The sequence below is a fragment of the Acanthochromis polyacanthus genome, chromosome 8 (genome assembly GCF_021347895.1).
Source record: "Acanthochromis polyacanthus isolate Apoly-LR-REF ecotype Palm Island chromosome 8, KAUST_Apoly_ChrSc, whole genome shotgun sequence".
NCBI lineage: Eukaryota > Metazoa > Chordata > Actinopteri > Pomacentridae > Acanthochromis > Acanthochromis polyacanthus.
The window spans coordinates 30,572,700-30,590,922 of record NC_067120.1 but is presented as its reverse complement, the minus strand read 5'-3'; positions in this window follow the sequence as shown (position 1 = coordinate 30,590,922).

Sequence of the window (18,223 nt, the reverse complement as noted above, 5' to 3'; positions counted from 1 at the left end):
GCCTTGATAAGGGTCATACAGAGTTCTGTCTAACATATCTGTCCTAAAGCTGCCACTGATGTCTACTTGTGTTTAGATCTGATGACGGTAAATGCCTTTGCATACGAATCATTTTGATGCTTCTCAACCCCTTCAGGTTTGAACATCAGATCAAACTTTTATAGTCCAAACTGACATTCCCATCTGCCTCATTTACACATCATGTCTTGTGTAAATTCAAAGGTAATCTGTAAACAAGGTAAAACAAGAATTGATTGTCTCCTTCCGAAGCAATGCCCTGCTGGGAAACTATGCATCCCAGCATTCATGTGGATTTTATTTTGACGTTTACCATCCACCTAAACATTGTTCCACATCAAACACACCCTCCATCAGGACAATACGCCTCACCAAATCATACATAATGTCCAGGAATGACTCAAGGAACGTGACAAAGAAGCTAAAGAATTGACTTGACCTCCAAACTCCCCAAATTGATATAGGACAATGATGGATCAGAGCTGATTGGAGGCACAAGAGAGACTTTTACAATAGGTTGTTGCTAGAGGTACGGACCCGTACCCGTAGCCTGTGGACTACGGATACGGCATTTTCCATTTGCCAATCAGATACGCGAGATCTGGTCACGTGACTCCTGGAAGACGCTAGAGGTACGGACTCGTAGCATCGGTACTACAGGTACGGACCCTAAACCTAACCTTAACACTAACCTTAACCTTTGCTTACCTTTCAACAGCTTGCAGTGGTTAGCAGCTTCTTGACTCACGAGACTCGCGTACGGGTCCGTATCTGTCTGGCAAATGGAAAGTGCCGTATCCGTAGGCCACAGGCTACGGGTACGGGTCTGTATCTGTAGACACTACCTTTACAATAACACTTTGATGTGCCGTGTGAGTCAGGAGGTACCCATTTTCCATTGCAATTGGGTCACTTTTGACCTATATTGTGCATCAAAAGGTCAATGATAAATGACTAGATAAACATCGGGCATTGACACTGTGGGCATTGACCAACTTCTTAGGTCTTTTTTCTTTGTTTTTTGCAGTAGTTGCTGGTGCTAAAACTCTTTGGTGGTTCACAGTTTCAGCAGGCATGAAAAGACTGAAAAGTATATTGCTATGACAAGGTTTTCATGTTACAATAAAACATACAAAGTTAATAAAAGATACTTTTACCATCCATTGTGATTAATAGCAGCCATGTCTCATCCCCAAGCACGAAGCACAACTTAATCAAGTTGTGCATGAGTCATATTAATATATTAGAGCAGATAAATTGAATAAGCCTTGCAATTATTCTGTTCTCAGCGCACTGTTTCCTCATTTAAACATGTGCAATTCAATACTGTTAAAGTGAGCCATAAGGTACCACCATTATGAATTTGACTTTGTTGCTTTCTTACCAACAATATTACTATTGTAAAGATGAAACGGAATTTTCTTATATTTTGGGAGCTGTGTCAAACTAAAACTGGCCTCTCCTGCAGCTACTGTAATGAACTGTAGACCTGGCCAAGAGTCCTGACATGAAGGAGGAGGAGGAGGAGAGACAGCATGAGGAATTGCCCCAATTATAGGAGTGAAACAATTCTCCAAAAAAAGTGTGAGTAAAATCTAAAAGAGGAAAAGTGGGAGTGAAAGATCTTAAGGGAGTGAGAGAAAAATCTGAAGAAGTGGCATCAGACCATCTGCTCGCCAAAAGTTGAGGCACCTACGGACACACTCATTAGTTCAACAACCTTCACCAAGGTAGCATAAATATTCACACCATAGACTGTATGGTCCACACCATTCACACTGCTGGATGCTGTCCCACCACTCAACTTTCCTGCAAGTTTTCCCCAAAGGTCACCTGAAGTACTGGAACAGCAAAACATCGCCTGCAGCCAAAACAAGTTTTCCTCCCGAAGAGCACTGTGTTTACTTTTGATTGTAAAACTGTTGACAGGTCACCTTCAGCAGCAGACTTAGACATCCACCCTGCAAGAAAAAGCACAGGTCATTCATTCCATCTGCTGAAAGACTTCACAACATCAGCATCACTAGCTGATGTTCACATAAACTGGACTATATCACATCATCTCAAACCATGGTAAAATCTGCACAACAATGTTTGCACTGCTGGCTTCTTGCACTTTTAAAGTTACATTCATTCCACAAGCCACTTATGCTGCTGTCATTTATAGTGTAGTGAGACTGTATTTATTCATTTTCATTCTTCATTCTTGTGCATAATGTACATATTAGTGTTATTATTATTACTGTACATATGCTTAATGCTGCTGTGAAAGACATTGCTGTTGAAACAACAGAAATTTTCCCTGGTGTGGGGAGCAATAAAGGATTATCTCATCTCATCTTTTGGTGCCAACAAGGTCAGTTTTGACTCTTTACATTATGAAATTAGAAATCCACGGAGGTTTCATAGTCGTAAAACCTCTCCAGTGGTTGGTGGAGAACGCGGGCACTGATTTCATGCGCCAGGCAGCAGTTGTCATTCAAGCACCATCTTTCACTGGGTTTTTCAGTTTCTTCTTGCAGCAATATATACCTGGGAGGGGGCAGTGCCATGCACTAACTAGTAGCCACTGATCACCAACACCCATTCATGAACTTCCACCTCAGTCACTCAGAAAAAATGAAACCAGTAACATCTACAAGACTCAATCCCACTGGAGAAAAACAAGAGAAACACCAGAGAAAGAAAAATAGATCAGTATCATGTTATAACATCCATCCATTATGTACGCACTGCTTAATCCTCATTAGGTTCATGGGGGTGCTGGAGTCTATCCCAGCTGACTTGGGGTGAAAGCAGGGGACACCCTCGACAGGTCACCAGTCTGTCACAGGGCTACACATAGAGACAAAGAATCACTCTCACATTCACACCTATAGACAATTTAGAATCACCAATTAGCTTCAGCATGTCTTTGTATTGTGGGAGGAAGCTTTAACACACAGAAAAAATCCACACACCCACAGGGAGAACAAACTCCATGCAGGAAGATCCAAGGTCAAGGCCAAGATGCAAACCGGGGCTCCTCTAGCTGCAAGACAACAGTGCCAGTCACCAAGCCACTGTGCAGCCCTCGAGTTATAGCATGAAAAGCATATTGTTATGACAAGATTTTCCAACATACAAACTCATGACAAGAAACTTCTGCCATCCACTGCGGTTAATAGCAGCCGTGTCTCAGCCCCAAGCACAAAGCAGAGCTTAATCAAATTGTGCACGAGTCATATTAATATTTTCGAACGGATAAAATGAATAAGCCTTCCCGTTATCTATTGTCTGCACACTGTTTTCTCATTTTATTGGCACACATAGGATTCACATTATAACACTATAAGTTATGACATCATAATGTGAAATGTTTGACATTATAAAAGATAAACAGCATAACATTATAACAACAAAAAATTCTTGTTATAATGCAGTAAGTTTGTACCTTGCTCAAATGTGAAAAAATGTCAAAACAACAACTTTGTCATGTTGCAATGCAACACTGATGCATTTTTCTTTTCCTGGTGGGGCTGCAATACACTTCTGTACCTGCGTTTTTAAACCAACACTTCAATTAGCCAGACGAGAATTTGATTTAGCCTTCAAAACATTGTGCCGAGAGGCAGGGAACATATTTCTCAAACAGCAATTAAAAGTTTTCATTTTGCGATATGTATGTTCAGCCACAGTCACTTCTTCAAATATGAAGTGTAAAGCAGGTGTTTCAGTGTGTTAGCGCTGGCAGCGAGCCACGTTCATTAAACTGGCAGGCTTCTGGCAAAACAACTCAAGGTGAATGATGATTGCTTATTCTGCTTGATCTCAGTGAAGGCCTCTTAAAAATTATGCCAGGGCACTGACAGGCGATAAGCTTCCCTCCCACCCTCCCCTCTTGTCCTCATCTCCCTCCCTCTCTCCCACTTCTCTTCACTTCCTCACAAATCTCTTAAAAATTTACCCCATGCAGCTTTTTCTCTGCGCTAAAGAGCAATGCTAGCAAAAAAAAATACACCTAACTTTAAAGTATGAGGCAGCAGCTCGTCAGCTTTCTGGTGTAATTTCCTCTGATGTATTGCTTATGCAGGTAACATTTTGTATTTAAATGAGATAAAATACTGCACAACTTGCTTTAAAAGAGATGACAATATATCACTGACAGTCTGATATCAGTCAACCAACAGTTAGGAAACATCTGCTGTAACTGAGATGATCCAATTTCCTCCTAAACCGAACTTAATCTCTGTCTAATCTACGAAACTCTTTAATGCATCGCCTCCCATAACCCGAGCACCTGTTGTTGAACAGATCTAATATCACAGAGAATCAGCTTTGAAACACTGGGAGTTTGAATTTGCATAACACAAGAAGAGAAGCAGCAAAGACAAATAAGTTTCCCTAATAAAAAGAGAGAGAATTTGTCTCAGCTGCTGTTGTCAACTCAGCTGTTCCTATAAAATGTAGAAGAAGAACACCAAAGAACTGAGTTTGATGTGTTATTCAGTGATGTAAGACTCCAACAGAATACCAATATGAGGACATTTCTCTGAATCACTTTTTCTCCACATGCACTAATACATCAAGTACAGCCACAAAGTAATAAGGCAGTGGAACATTTTTATTGTGCTGGCTTTAAACCAGCACAGTGGATTTTACATAAAGCGACGGTGGAAAGACTAAATAGTTTCCAAGGCATTCACACAGCTATCTATTAACAATCCCACACATTTTACAGAAGCCAAAAAGGATGAATGCTGAGTGAGTCAACAGCTGATAGCGAAATGCAAACTGATGATGAACTTTGTGTCCTTTTCTGTACAGAATGAGGAGTGAATGAATGAATAAGGGTGTGATTTTGGACATAAATGTTATTGTGCTGACTTTCAGTGTTAAACGTGTTGATATTCAAATCAATGTTGGAAAGCAACCAAGTACATTCCCTTGAATACCACTCACGATTGTGAGAAAAAGATTATTTTGAATAGTCTCAGAGGAGTCAGCAGCTGTAGTCAATCTTCAATCACCCATGGGAAGTGAAGAGGCCATGCGACTAAGAAAATCCGATTAACACAACTTTCTGCATCACCCAAATTGATAATTCAAGTTGCTGTTTGTATATTTTTGACCCTGCAGATTGTGGAAAACTATTTTCAGAATACCTGCAATAAATCTATGAAAGAATCAAAATGTATGATTGTTTGTTGTGATACAGACACGTTTCATTGATTCCATCTGAGAAAATCGTAATAGGAGTCACGGGAAACTCAAGACTGCTATGACATACATGGACAACAGTATGTGCAATTTCGTGCACCTTTTGCAGAATCTTGTGCCTTACTTAAGTTCTTTCAATTCGTACAATTTTAAACTTCCTACATTTTACTGAAAAATAGTATGCTTTATACATTTATCTGACAGCTTTAGTTACATTTAAGATGAAAACGTTTGAGATTAGCTATTGGCAACCAAATTTTGAGTGTTAGGCCCATGTAATCTAAGTTTAATGAAACTTTGAGCTACTTTGGTCTGGTGTGTATCGACAGCTCTATTCATTTAGTTTCCATAGAAAATCTGCCCCCATATGGTGCTTTTCCATTAGCACTTGCTTGGCTCGACTCTACTTGGTTTGTGAGGTTTTCCATTAGGATGTAATACCTGGTAACAAATACTATTTTAGTACCTAATCAGCTGGGTTTCCAAGCGAGCTGAGTCGAGTCGATAAAGTGACGTCTACAGAGTGCAGGCCACTGACTGGACAGGAACTGACAACACACAAGATCTGTACCGTGGGCGAATGAAGAGGTCGAGACTTTATTGTCTTTGGTGGCGGATCAAAGGCTACAGACGGAGCTGGACGGTGTGACAAGAACGTATATCAAGAGGTCTCTGAGCGTATGGCCACCCACGGATACAGTAGGACAATGAAGCAGCTGAAAAAGCTCAAAGCATCAAGGACCCCAACGGCTGGAGTGGATCAAACCGGAGGTGTTGGTATCGACCAGCAAGCAACGGGAGGGAGAGTGGCCTTGACTTTGCCGCTGCATTATTCCAGAGCATGTTCGAGGACGGTGAGTGTTTTGTGACTCCACCCAAGATTAGGTGGTACTCAATTGAAATGGAAAACGACCTAAACCTAGTCGAGTCAAGTCGAGCCGAGTAGGTGCTAGTGGAAAAGTGCCTACAGCGTGGCCTATGTAACCTATATAATAAGATATTTACTTTGATATTTAAATTCATCAGGTAAATTTGTAACATTAATTTTTTTCTCTATTGGAAACCACTTTGGGTCAACGTTTGTTACTTTAAATGCCCTGCGTAAATACCAACACCTGTCCGGTCCTTTCTGTTTCACTGTATTCCTTTCTTTAATTTGTACTGGTAAAAGTCTTAAGATACTGAAAGGTTTTTACTTAAATGCTGACTTCATGTGAGTTGAAAAGTCTACATTGGGCCTGTCTGAATTTGCTGTGACTGTAAACACCCTCAGATTACAGCTGATGTTGAGCATGTTAACCCTCTTATCCCCCCCTCCTCCGTGCAGTTTCATTTCAGATCCAATATGCTTGCTATGGAGCCGACTCTAACAAAAATGTGTCCTAATACAGTTTGCCTCCGAAATGCTCATCTAATGTTGGCTTTGTTGTCAGCGAGACTTGAAAAGTCTTTCTAACTATGCAGGAAAAGCTTGACAACTGCAGACCAAATGGGATATTAAAGCATCACACAGCACACTAAATTAAAGCTGACAGGGATTTCATTTCCATACAAAGCCCATCCTCCTCTATTGATTGTAATGACTTCAAGCCAGGCAATAAGCATTATCTTCCAGGTATTGTTCTGTACCCTTGGCTATTAAAATGACCGATCTAGTAAGGATCATGCACTGAATCACAACAACAAATTATTTTGTACTTGCCATTGGGGGAATTTGTCAGAAATGAATGCAATTATGCAGCAGAACTAAATATCCTCATCTATTCTGTGCAAATGTTAATAAATATTTTGCACAGGGAAGTATCTGTGTAGGTTGACTTTTTTCATTGTGCCCTTAGGAAAATGAATGTTTTTGCAACTGAAAAATATCACACGATATCAGATATTATAATACAAAGTTCTGTGTGGTAGGATGTCATATGATTATTGCTTTCTAGTCAAGAAATGCAAGTTTCCACTTAATCTATCGATAGCACTGCTTGCCAGACTAGCTTTTTATTCTGTGAAAACCAAATAGGTGAAAGACTTTGGTACTGTTCAATATGAGTGAAGTAGGTAAGTGTGCGTTTCAGCAGATGTGACGGCTGTTATCTTCAGCTTCATTTGAGGATTCACTCATGTTTTCTCTAGGATTTTAAAATATCTTGTCGGCCGTGAGAGTGAGGTCACCCGGGGTGAGATGTAAGATTCTTGACACTCGACTGTCTAATGGAGCTGTCGGTCAGTCAGCTCATCAGTCAGCTTTTCCTCATCCATCCTCACGCTGCTAAATCAAAAATCAGTAGCTGTTCCTCTCCTCTGCTGTGGCATCCTTCCATCTTTTTTTCCCCGTAAATTTCTTTGGCTATTTTTTTCCCCTCACACAAACCTGTTTGATCTCACTTTGCTTTTTGCTGCTTTCTTACTCCCTTCCATCTTTCTCATTATGCACTCTATGGAGTGACCACAGATGGAGCTCGAGCTGAAGCAACGACTCCATCAGGTGAGCTTAGCATAAAGACTGAAGCAAACATCCATCCTGATTCCATCTGAATTTCAACAAAACGCCTTTCAGTGTGTCTAAAGCTCAGAAATTAACACATCTCATTTACTCAAAATGTGCACAAACAGAAACCCGAAAATGATAATCAATACACCCAACACGTGGGCTGCCGGGCTAGCATTTATTTGTCTTATAATGTTCTGCACATTATTGTAATGTTTTTAGTGGGAAGTTGCCTTTAAAGTGGGATACTTAAAGTTTGAAAAATGTTTTATGGTAAAATTGTTAAACTATTATTCCCTAACATTCTTTGCACTTTTGCACTTGACAGACTCAAAATAAAAATTCCTACTACCTCCCACAATGTCAATAAGACAAGGCAAGACAAGGCAGGTTTATTTGTATAGCACAATTCATACATGAGGCAATTCAAGGTTCTTTATAACTGCAAAAAAATGCATTCTGAGAAATCATTTAAAGGTAGATGTGCACTAAAATCATAGAAATAAAGCACATAAGTAGACATAAAAGTGCATTCAAATTCAAGAAAACAGATCGAGCATCTCAGAGACAGCTGCAGTAAATAATAAGGTTTTCAGACCTGATTTAAAAAAAGCCGACAGTTGGAGCAGACCTCAGGCGTTCAGTGAGGAGCATAAAAGCTGAACGCTGCGTCACCATTTTTGATTCTGATTCTGTAGGCACCACAGTCCTATTATCACACTTGACTTTGTTTTATGGCTCTTATCCAGATTGTTTTCTCCTGACTAGATCTGTGCTTGTGTTGTATCTGCACTCAGATGGACATTGCTTTGAATAAAAGCATCTGCTAAATGAAATAGCAATATTAAAAATATTCCAAATGTTGTATTGAAAGCATCTTCCCTTTGTCAGCATACAACATTGTGGAACATTGTGCGAAGGTTTTCCAGAAGAATATTCTGTAATGTATTCAACAAAATCCCCACAATATTCTCAAAATGTTGCAGTTCTAATGTTCCACCTTTGTTATTTTTTTTAAATCACATCACATGAACATTTAATTAAAAAATACTGTGTGGCTCATTGTTGTGTTGTCATTTTGTGTCTTTTTTTTAATCGTCTGACTTTTGTCGTTTGTCTCATGTTTTTGTCGTTTTGAGTTTCCTTTATGTCTCATTTGTGTTTTTTTGTCTCATTTTTGTCATTTTGGGTTCTGCTTTGTTCATTGGCTTGTGTAGCGTTTTTCTTGTTTGTCTATTTTTTTCCACTTTTCTGATTTTTGTCTCTTGTGTGTGTCATTCGTATAATTTTTTTGTCCTTTGTGTCTTTAGTCTCACTTGTGTCATTTGACCATTTTTTGTCACTTTGTAACTTTTTGTCCAGTTTTTTGTCTATTTCTTGTTTTGTTTCGTGTCATTTGTCGAATTTTGTTTCTCGCTTTTGCCACTTAGTATCTCGTTTATTGTCATTTTGAGTTTCATTTTTGTAATATTTGTCTGTATTTTGTCTTTTTTTGTTTGACTTTTGCCACTTTGATCCTGAAATAAAAGTCTATATTGTTCAGTTCCAGATACCAGTGACTGAATGTTTTGTGTGTTTGTAGACACACCGTGAACTGTAAAATGTAATGTGTAAATGAACTGAAATTGTTGAAATTGAACGTATTTTCTCATGAAATTTCAGGTTGTTCATGATTTTTTTGTAAAAAATAGTTCCTTATATGTGAACTTTTTCCAGAACATACCTTTTTGCACAACTGGAGTTGTGGTTTTATAGGCTATTACACTATAATTTTACTGGTCCAGCCCATTTGAGATCAAACTGGGCTGAATGCAGCCCCTGAACTAAGATGAGTTCCACACCCCTGCTTTAAGCTACACGAAGCTGATTGCCCTCAGAACTTAACACACAGACCTGAGAGCAAATAAATGTTAAAGTATCCCTTAAAGGATTGCCGTTAATTATTGAAAGTTTGATTTAGTTTAAGGCCATTTTGCTAGCGTGACTCAGCAAGGTGGAATAAAACTGTGAGACTAAAAATTCATCTGCTTTATTTTTGGGATTCTAAATGATACAGAATTAACATCAGTAAGGAGATGTTCTGACAAAAAACAGCTGCAGGATTCAGAAGGGCCGGTCTGAATGACAGATCCATATGTCTGAGGGCTTACCAGACAATGAAACACTGTATTTACTGTAATACTGAGAATTGTGATACGATTTTACATTTATGTAAAAATTTCATAATTGGTTTGAAGCAAAAGTTAAGGTTCTACTTCTCTGCTGCATGACGTTGTCTTACTATTGTATTTTATTTCATGCTTTATTAAATTTAATTTAAATGAGTTTTAATTATCTTTCAACTTAATTTGATTAGTTTTATTTTTGATTTGTTTATTTTATTCACATTTGTTTTATTTCATTTAAATTCACTGTGTTTTGTAATTTACATTTGTGTTTATTTTACTTCATTTTAATTTGATTAGTTATATTTTTAGTAAAATGTTTGTCTTTTATTTTATTCAAATTTTTTTATTTTATTTTAATTGAATTCGTTTAATTGACATTTTTTTGGTAATTTTGTATGTTTTCTTTTTTATTTATATTGATGTTTATTTTAGTTTTTACTTATATTTCATTTTAAATTGATGATTTATTTTTAATTTAAATTTGCATTTATTTTATTTCATTTGCATTTCAATTTATATTTTTTATTTAAATTTGTGTTTACTTTATTTTATTGTATTTTGAGTTCTATTATTTAATTTCAATTTAATTAGGTATATTTTAATTAAACTTAATTTTAGTTTAATTTTATTAATTTTTATTTATTTTATTGTATTTCGATGTCTTTTATTTAATTTCATTTTAATTACAATTATTTTATTAATTTTAATTTAATTTTAATTTAATTCTCAGGCCCTGTATATTACATTTTAGCATTTGGGATCATTGCTACTCAGCTGACAGAACTACAGTATTTAACTCAATTCAGTTGAACTAAATTCAGTTCAATTCAGTTTTATTCACATAGCGCCAATTTACCACAGAAGTCCGCCCGGTGCACTTCAGGGCATCTCTACTGACACGGTTCCTAAGGTCATCATGTTATTATTATCATAATAACGGTCATTCTAATTCTATGAATAAGAATGGCCGTAATCAAAAGGAGGCTAATTATAATAATAAGTAATCATAATTGCTCAATTTAAATATTAGTGCTTCACTGTGTGTGCAATAATTCAGAGACCTCAGGAAGAAGAGTTGCTTTGAAACAACTGCTAACACAAAGGCAAGTTACCAACAAGCAAACCAGATAACGATCATAATTATTGCTCAGATCTGCAAAATGTCAGTCGCCCGTACAGAAACAAGTTATTAGAATGCTTTTTTTTAAAGTACAGATACGATTCACAGCTCTCCATCCCCTCTCTGCTGCTGCCTCATGGCTCTCTCCTCTCTGTTATTAAGCTTGAACTCGGTGAACCAGCCTTTTTTCCTTGCAGCAACTAGAAACAGCAGCGAGGATGAAAGACTCCTCTCTCCCTCTGTCTCTCTCTGCCTCCCATCACTCCGGCTCACATTTACTATTCCATCTGCCGTGACAGGGAGTCTTTCTCATCCGTGTGCGAGTGTGATGTTTCATGTCAGTGGGACCCACAGTGCAGTTCAAACACACCTTCATAAGAGGCCGGAGAGAGTGCCGTATAGTGGAGTGTGAGTACTGTACGTGCAGGAACACCCCTCTGCGATGCATCAGAGGAAATACAGCATGAAATATATGTTTGCCCTCCAGAGACGCGGGTGTATCATTATTTCAACGACGCACATGTCATCTGGCTGTCGTGAAGATGTGAGGGGATAAGTGTACTTTGGAGAACGTTCTTGTAATGGCACCAGAAGAGGACGTGTTAGAGAATCCAATTTCCTGCTGACAGTAAACAGCAGATTCTATACAGTGCAAAGCAAACTGATGTAGGTAAGAGCGTCCTCCTGAAACATGTCAACTCTCTCCCCAGACGGAGTTGTCTGAGGGGAGGACAGGAAGCAACATGTTTGTGTGTGTCTCCCTGCTATCATGTGTGAGTGTGTGTTCAGCCTGGATGTTTCAACTCTGCAATTGGCGCTCCAGCTTTTTCCACTTTCCAACCCTTAATGATCCCCTCCAGACATGTTTGAAGATGTATGAGAACACCCTGCTTTGAATAGTGATTTGAGTTTTCCATAAAAATGTTCGGTTAGCGAGTTAAAATTAAATCTTCCTGTGATATCTACACCTCCTCTCTCCTACAAAAACCCAACAAAAACATGCATAATTTGGAAAGATGTACTCCTCTATATAAGCTATGCATTGCTAGTTTGTAAATCACACTTCTATAAGCTGCCTATTTTAGCTTGTGAATGATGCTTGCAAGTATTTTCCCCACAATCTCCCACATTCAAGCTCTAAATTTACATCATTAACCACGCCTGATGTACGTCAGCGGGGTTACTGCATTCGCTTCGGTATTTGGCTGGGTAAGTATGTATGTGTCTATGTCCGGTCAGATATCTCTGCAAGTGCTGAAGTCAGGATAATCAAACTTGGCACTGAAGATCAGTCTAAAGTCCCCTGCTCAGTTGTGGAGTTACAGGTCAGCAGATCAAGTAGGGAGGGATATAGGTAGGATGATCAAAATTGATACAGAGTATCATGCATGGGCGTGGTTCTGCCCTCTACTGGGGGCTCGTCTAGTTCTGCTTTGTGAAGGTGAAACATCCAAGACAGCAATCTTTTGAGTGGATTCTGTATTTTGATCTATGTCCTGTGCCTTCGTCGCATTCATTCTTATCACTGTGATAAAATTTTACACACGTACAGCATTGCTCAAGTCTGAGGATGCAGCAAGTATACTTTACACCAGATTTTCTAATAGCTACATCTCTTAAGCAAATTATCGGTGGCACTCATCCAGAGGACAACAAGTTTTTTTCCAAGCTGTGCACTAAAAACCTCATGCGTGCATTTAGTTATGGATAATTAAAACACTCAACACCTATTTTTTGAACAAGTCTTTGGTTTTAATTTTAGAAGACAATATGGTTAAACTGGTGATCTGTTGATAACACTAAGAGTCTACAGGGATGCTAGCAGCTCTGGAAGCGCACCTGAAACTGTACCCAGTGGTGGTTTGAGTTAAGCACTGACATCAGCTTGCTAACATGCTGATAATAACCCTTTAACACATTGGCTTCAGTGCAGGCCAAGCAAAGGATGAGCCATTAAATGATACATTATTTTAAAGCACAAATGATCACAATTCAAACTGTATAAACCAGTAGATTTCCACTTTGGACCAAACGAGCGCACACAGAGAAGTGGTATTTAGTTGACTAAGGCAGCACAAACTTGATGAACCACTACGTGTCGTACACTGTTTTCAAGTCCATTGAAGAAAACGTGTTTAAAGCTGGAGTAGGCAATGTTTTTTGTCCACATGACTGGGGAAAAATTATAAAAAAATAACTAGGGTTGTTAAAATTAATGTTAACGTTAATGTGGATGAAGCCATCATCATGATTAATCTGATGTAAAATTAACAAATCTGTAGCACAGAATGACTCAAAATCCCTGAAGTCTTTGGCAACGCATTTTACACAGTTTGTCCAAGTAGATTTACCATCACGTATGCAGCCGCACATGTGCAAATGGGCAGTTGATCTGGTAGTGGTAGAACCAAGCGACTCCACATGGAAGGCGCAAAACAGCACGTTGCCCGTCACATTGAGAAATGTGAATGCTATATACACCCCTTGTCAAAAGTTTAAGGACACTTTCTCATTCAAATAAAGTAGAACCTGTCCTACAACTTTTAACAGGGGGTGTATCTACCAAATTTGGTACACATATGCAGCACATCAAGCTGAACAAAATAGTCAGTGACAGCCACATTCCAAACCCAACAGGAAGTGAGCTATTTTGTGTCGAATTTCAGATTTTGCCCATTTTTCATTTTTTTCTAGAGCCAACTCCTCCTAGGGGGAAACTCCAATTCACCTCAAATTCGGCCAGTACATAAAGGAGGCCTTAATGAGCAAAAGTTATTAAATTCTTTTTCCAAAGTCATAGGGCGTGTCCGTGGCGGCCTCTGGAATTTTGATCCTTCGCCATGAAATTTCAAATGCTGTCCTGAACATGCTCCAATCTGAATGAAACTTTACATGTATGATCAGAGTCCTGTCCTGATCACATCCATATGATGAAATACACCCCCTGTCAAAAGTTGTAGGACAGGTTCTACTTTATTTGAATGAGAAAGTGTCCTAAAACTTTTGACAGGGGTTGTATATCTATATGCTATATTGGTGATTAATCTAATTAAAAATGTTAATCGTTTGACATAGGGCTGGACCCGAATATCCAAATATTCGTTCGCTACGGCGGTATCCGGATATTAATTTTGGAATCCGAATATTCGCCTCCCCGGTCGGACGTTACCGGGCGGAACGAATATTCGGCGTTACTGTCTTCCCTCTGCCTTCGGCCCACATCGGCTCATCTCGTTGTGTGATCACAAACATATACACATATGTCTATGAAATATACACATATGTCGATGTGATCACCGCCTCCTCCCCCCAGACGAAAATAGGAATATTCTGAGCTTGTCTCTTCCCTTCGCCTTCGGCTCACTTTAGCTCATCCCATTGTGTTCGGCTGATCTCGGCTCCTCCATTCGTGTTTGTTACCACCACCCGAATGGCCAGGTGGCTGCCGACTCTGACATCACGCTTCACTTCGTTGCATAAACACAAGACAAGATGCTGAAGACCTCCGCTGTTTGGGAATTCTTCAGTTTAACGAAAGACAAAAAGAAGGCAGTGTGCGAGATTTGCATTCGGGAGACCAGACGAAAGGATCCAGATACTCAGGCGGGTCTCCTCCGGTCTGGGAGACCAGACGAATGGATCTTAATATTCGGGCCGCTGCTGTCTTTAATAGGGCCCGAATATCCGGACACCAGAAACGACTATTCGGGCCAGCCCTAGTTTGACAGCTCTAATAATAACTTGTCAGCATATTGTAACTGTAAGTGGCCTGAGAAGAAACTAGACTTCTGTGCTTCCTGTTTTCAGGCTTTATAAAATTTATCTCATAAAGGAGACTTCAGCCAATCATAAGACTTTTTTTTTTTTAACCCATATCAGGTGTATAAATAACAACATAGTCCACACTGGGAATTGGATGTGGTGGCACAATGGGATAAACAGAGGACCTTGACTGATGAAAGTTTGGTGAAGTTACTCGGGAATGTTGACTTTTAACTTATGTTTTTTAAAATCTTTCCCACATTCGCCCACAGATTTCTGCTTACTGCAGCTTTAAGCTTCACAATAACTTTTGCTAGTTACCCATAAAGTGCTGCACAGTGACGTAGTGGTTAGCACTTTCACCTTACAGCAAGAAGATCCCCGGTTCAAATCCCGGGGTGGGCCTGGGATCTTTCTGCATGGAGTTTGCATGTTCTCCCTGTGCATGCGTGGGTTTTCTCCGGGCACTCCGGCTTCCTCCCACAGTCCAAAAATATGCTGAGGTGAATTGGATACTCTAAATTGTCCGTAGGTATGAATGTGAGTGTGATTGTTCGTCTGTATATGTAGCCCTGTGACAGACTGGCGACCTGTCCAGGGTGTCCCCTGCCTTCGCCTGAGTCAGCTGGGATAGACTCCAGCACCCCCTGCGACCCTAGTGAGGATAAAGTGGTGTATAGAGAATGGATGGATGGATAGTTACCCATAAACACAAAAACAAAGCTAAAGCTGATGGGTATGGGATTGACTTTGCAGGTATTTGGGCTCAGTGGAAACCAACTAAAAAGCAAAGTTTTGCCGCAATCATGGCACTGAATGAAAGGTTAAAGGACAATCAAAGTTTATTCTAATTATCCTGAGGTGAACATGAATGTGTGTTTTGTAGCAATCCGTGGCGCAATTATCAAAACATTTCAAAACCAGAAAGGTTAATGTGTTTGTGGCAACAGAGGACAACTCACCAAAGTCATCAGGCTTCATTGTCTGGGAAACATTAATGTCCCAGACCAAATTTGGTGGTGATATATTGAATAGTTGCTGAAAGCTTTCAGTCTGGACTAGAGAGGTGAATCCACAGACTGACATTATGAGACGCCACTGGTCATGTCTAATTTTGTCGTCGCCTCTCAAATCAGCGATGAGATCTGTAAAATAAATGTTAGAACTGACTAGAATGATGCCAGCTGTAACATCTGCCTGTGACTACAGATATTGGAATCAAAAGTATGAGTACTCAGGACCTGTGGTGGGGGTAAAAGGGGTATTTAAACTTCCCATTAAAGTCCCATTTAGGATGATGCAGGAGCCCAGATGAAATAACGGGCAACTTTCTGTCTGGACAAGCTTTCTGGAGATTAAATTGTGGCCGCTGCAGTAACTTGGGGTCAGTCTGATATCTTTTGAAAACTCAATTGTAGGTTGTGTCTCCTGAGGTAATTAATTTTCTCCCTGTGTGGCTGCAGCAGGACGGAGCTGCCTGCTGCTGGCTAGAGGACACTCAGCTGTAAACAGCGAGAGCTTATTAAAATGCAATTACAAGAGAACACCAGCCCTGTCTCATAAGGTGTCACGGTGGGCACGGACAATAATCCTGAAGCTTGATTTGTTTAAGCTATGATACCCATATGTCTCATTTCCAATTTCTGAAAGGGGTTTCACCTATTTACAGAGGTGTTGTTATATTTCTGTATGCATTTTATTCCACCTAGAATAGTCATGTTTTAGGAAACTGAGAACCTGTAAGAGAAAAAAACAGCATTTCCAATCATGTTTTTCAAAACACTTCATTATCACTTCAAGCTTAAATATCTTACAAGTATTTACTAAAAATGTGCCCACATGTAAAATGACAGAGGCCTAGTACATGTTCATGAGCATTTGTTGAAACTAGGGAAGGGAATTTCGACTAATTTCCCCACCGACTAGTCTCAAATTTTATTTGCGACTAGTCGACTAGTCTGTAAAGCCAGAAAACTTGCAATTTAATACACATATTAAAATAAAAGTTTAAAATGCAAATGTTTTTTTTTCCGCGACATAATTGTTTTGCGAGTTGGCACCGTGTATTCAGGCTCGATATACTGCATTAACTTTTCGAAGCCTTTGCCTTCAATAAAGGACAGCGGCAGCATATCGCAGGCAGTCATTTCACAAATCAGTTGTGTAATCATTGCTGTGCGGTGAGCATCACAGCGTCTGGCTGGAAGAAAAGCTCTCATGCTCGTCTGCCTTGCCCCACCGCCATGCCCGCCGGGCCCGGCCTCGCCATCTTTGCCCTGCAGGTCTACATCGAGGTGTCTACTATGGATGTGGTTTCTCATTGCTCCGGTAGAGTGGTTATGAGCGAGTTTCTCCTTACACAGCCGACAGGCGACCTTGTTGTCATCTGCTGCGTCAAAATACTGCCAAACGGTGCTGATTTTCTTACGCGGGAGCGTCGCCATCTTCCCACTTTACCTTTCCAAACTTTCTTCCCCAAACTGTGTGGCCCTGCCCCCTGCTACGTGTGCATGTGAGGGGAGGAGGAGCAATTCTCTCCCCGGCTGCTCAGCCTGTTTACAAAGAAGCCGAGGCAGAGGCGCGAAGAACAAGGTGCATGATGCTTAATGCAGCGTTTAACCAACTATTAAAATACTAAATGTTTAATAAATGAGTAGGCGATTAAACGACTAGTTGTGCACATCCCTAGTTGAAACGGCAGAGTGATTTGTTTTGGAAAGCGTTTTTTTTTTTTGACTAATGGCTGTGAGTTGTGTCAAAGACTAGTGACTACTAACCTTTTAAAACATCCGTCCATTTTCTTCTGCTTATCCATTTGGGTCATGGTTGCTGCTGGTGAAGCAGGTCATTCCAGACATCGCTCTGTCCAGCAGCTTTCCAGTTCCTGCTGAGGGTTCCCAGGCCAGATGAGATATGTAATCCCTCCAGGAAGTTCTAGGTCTACCCTGGGGTCTTCTAGAAGTTGAATGTGCCCAGAAAACCTCCCAAAGAAGCAACCAAGGAGGCATCTTAATCAGATGCCCAAACCAAATGGCTCATCTTAATACAAAAGAAGCAGTGACTCTACTTAAAGCTCATTTCCTTAAAACCAGTATTTGTAAGTTACTGTTCTATTAACCCTACACATAACCACACCCCCTAACCATAGCTGTCTCCTAGAGTGCTGTGTCGACTTGTTAGCTAGCTGACTTAAAAAAAAAAAGAAATCTAAATTGCTTCTCCAGGATCATGTTAAAGGGCTCAGGACAGGAAATCGGGCTGCTAGGAAGTATATAAAAGACGGATTTTTGGGTTTGTGAAAAGTGAAGCCAACATAAAAATGCCTTAAGCCTACATTCTTTATAACAGCCTGTAGAGGGCTCTGGAAAATGACTCTACTACTCCTTTGATTTGTTACCTCAATATACATTTTCCTAAAGAATTTATGGTCTCAACTACTGATTTCAAGTCTTCGTCAACATATCATGATGT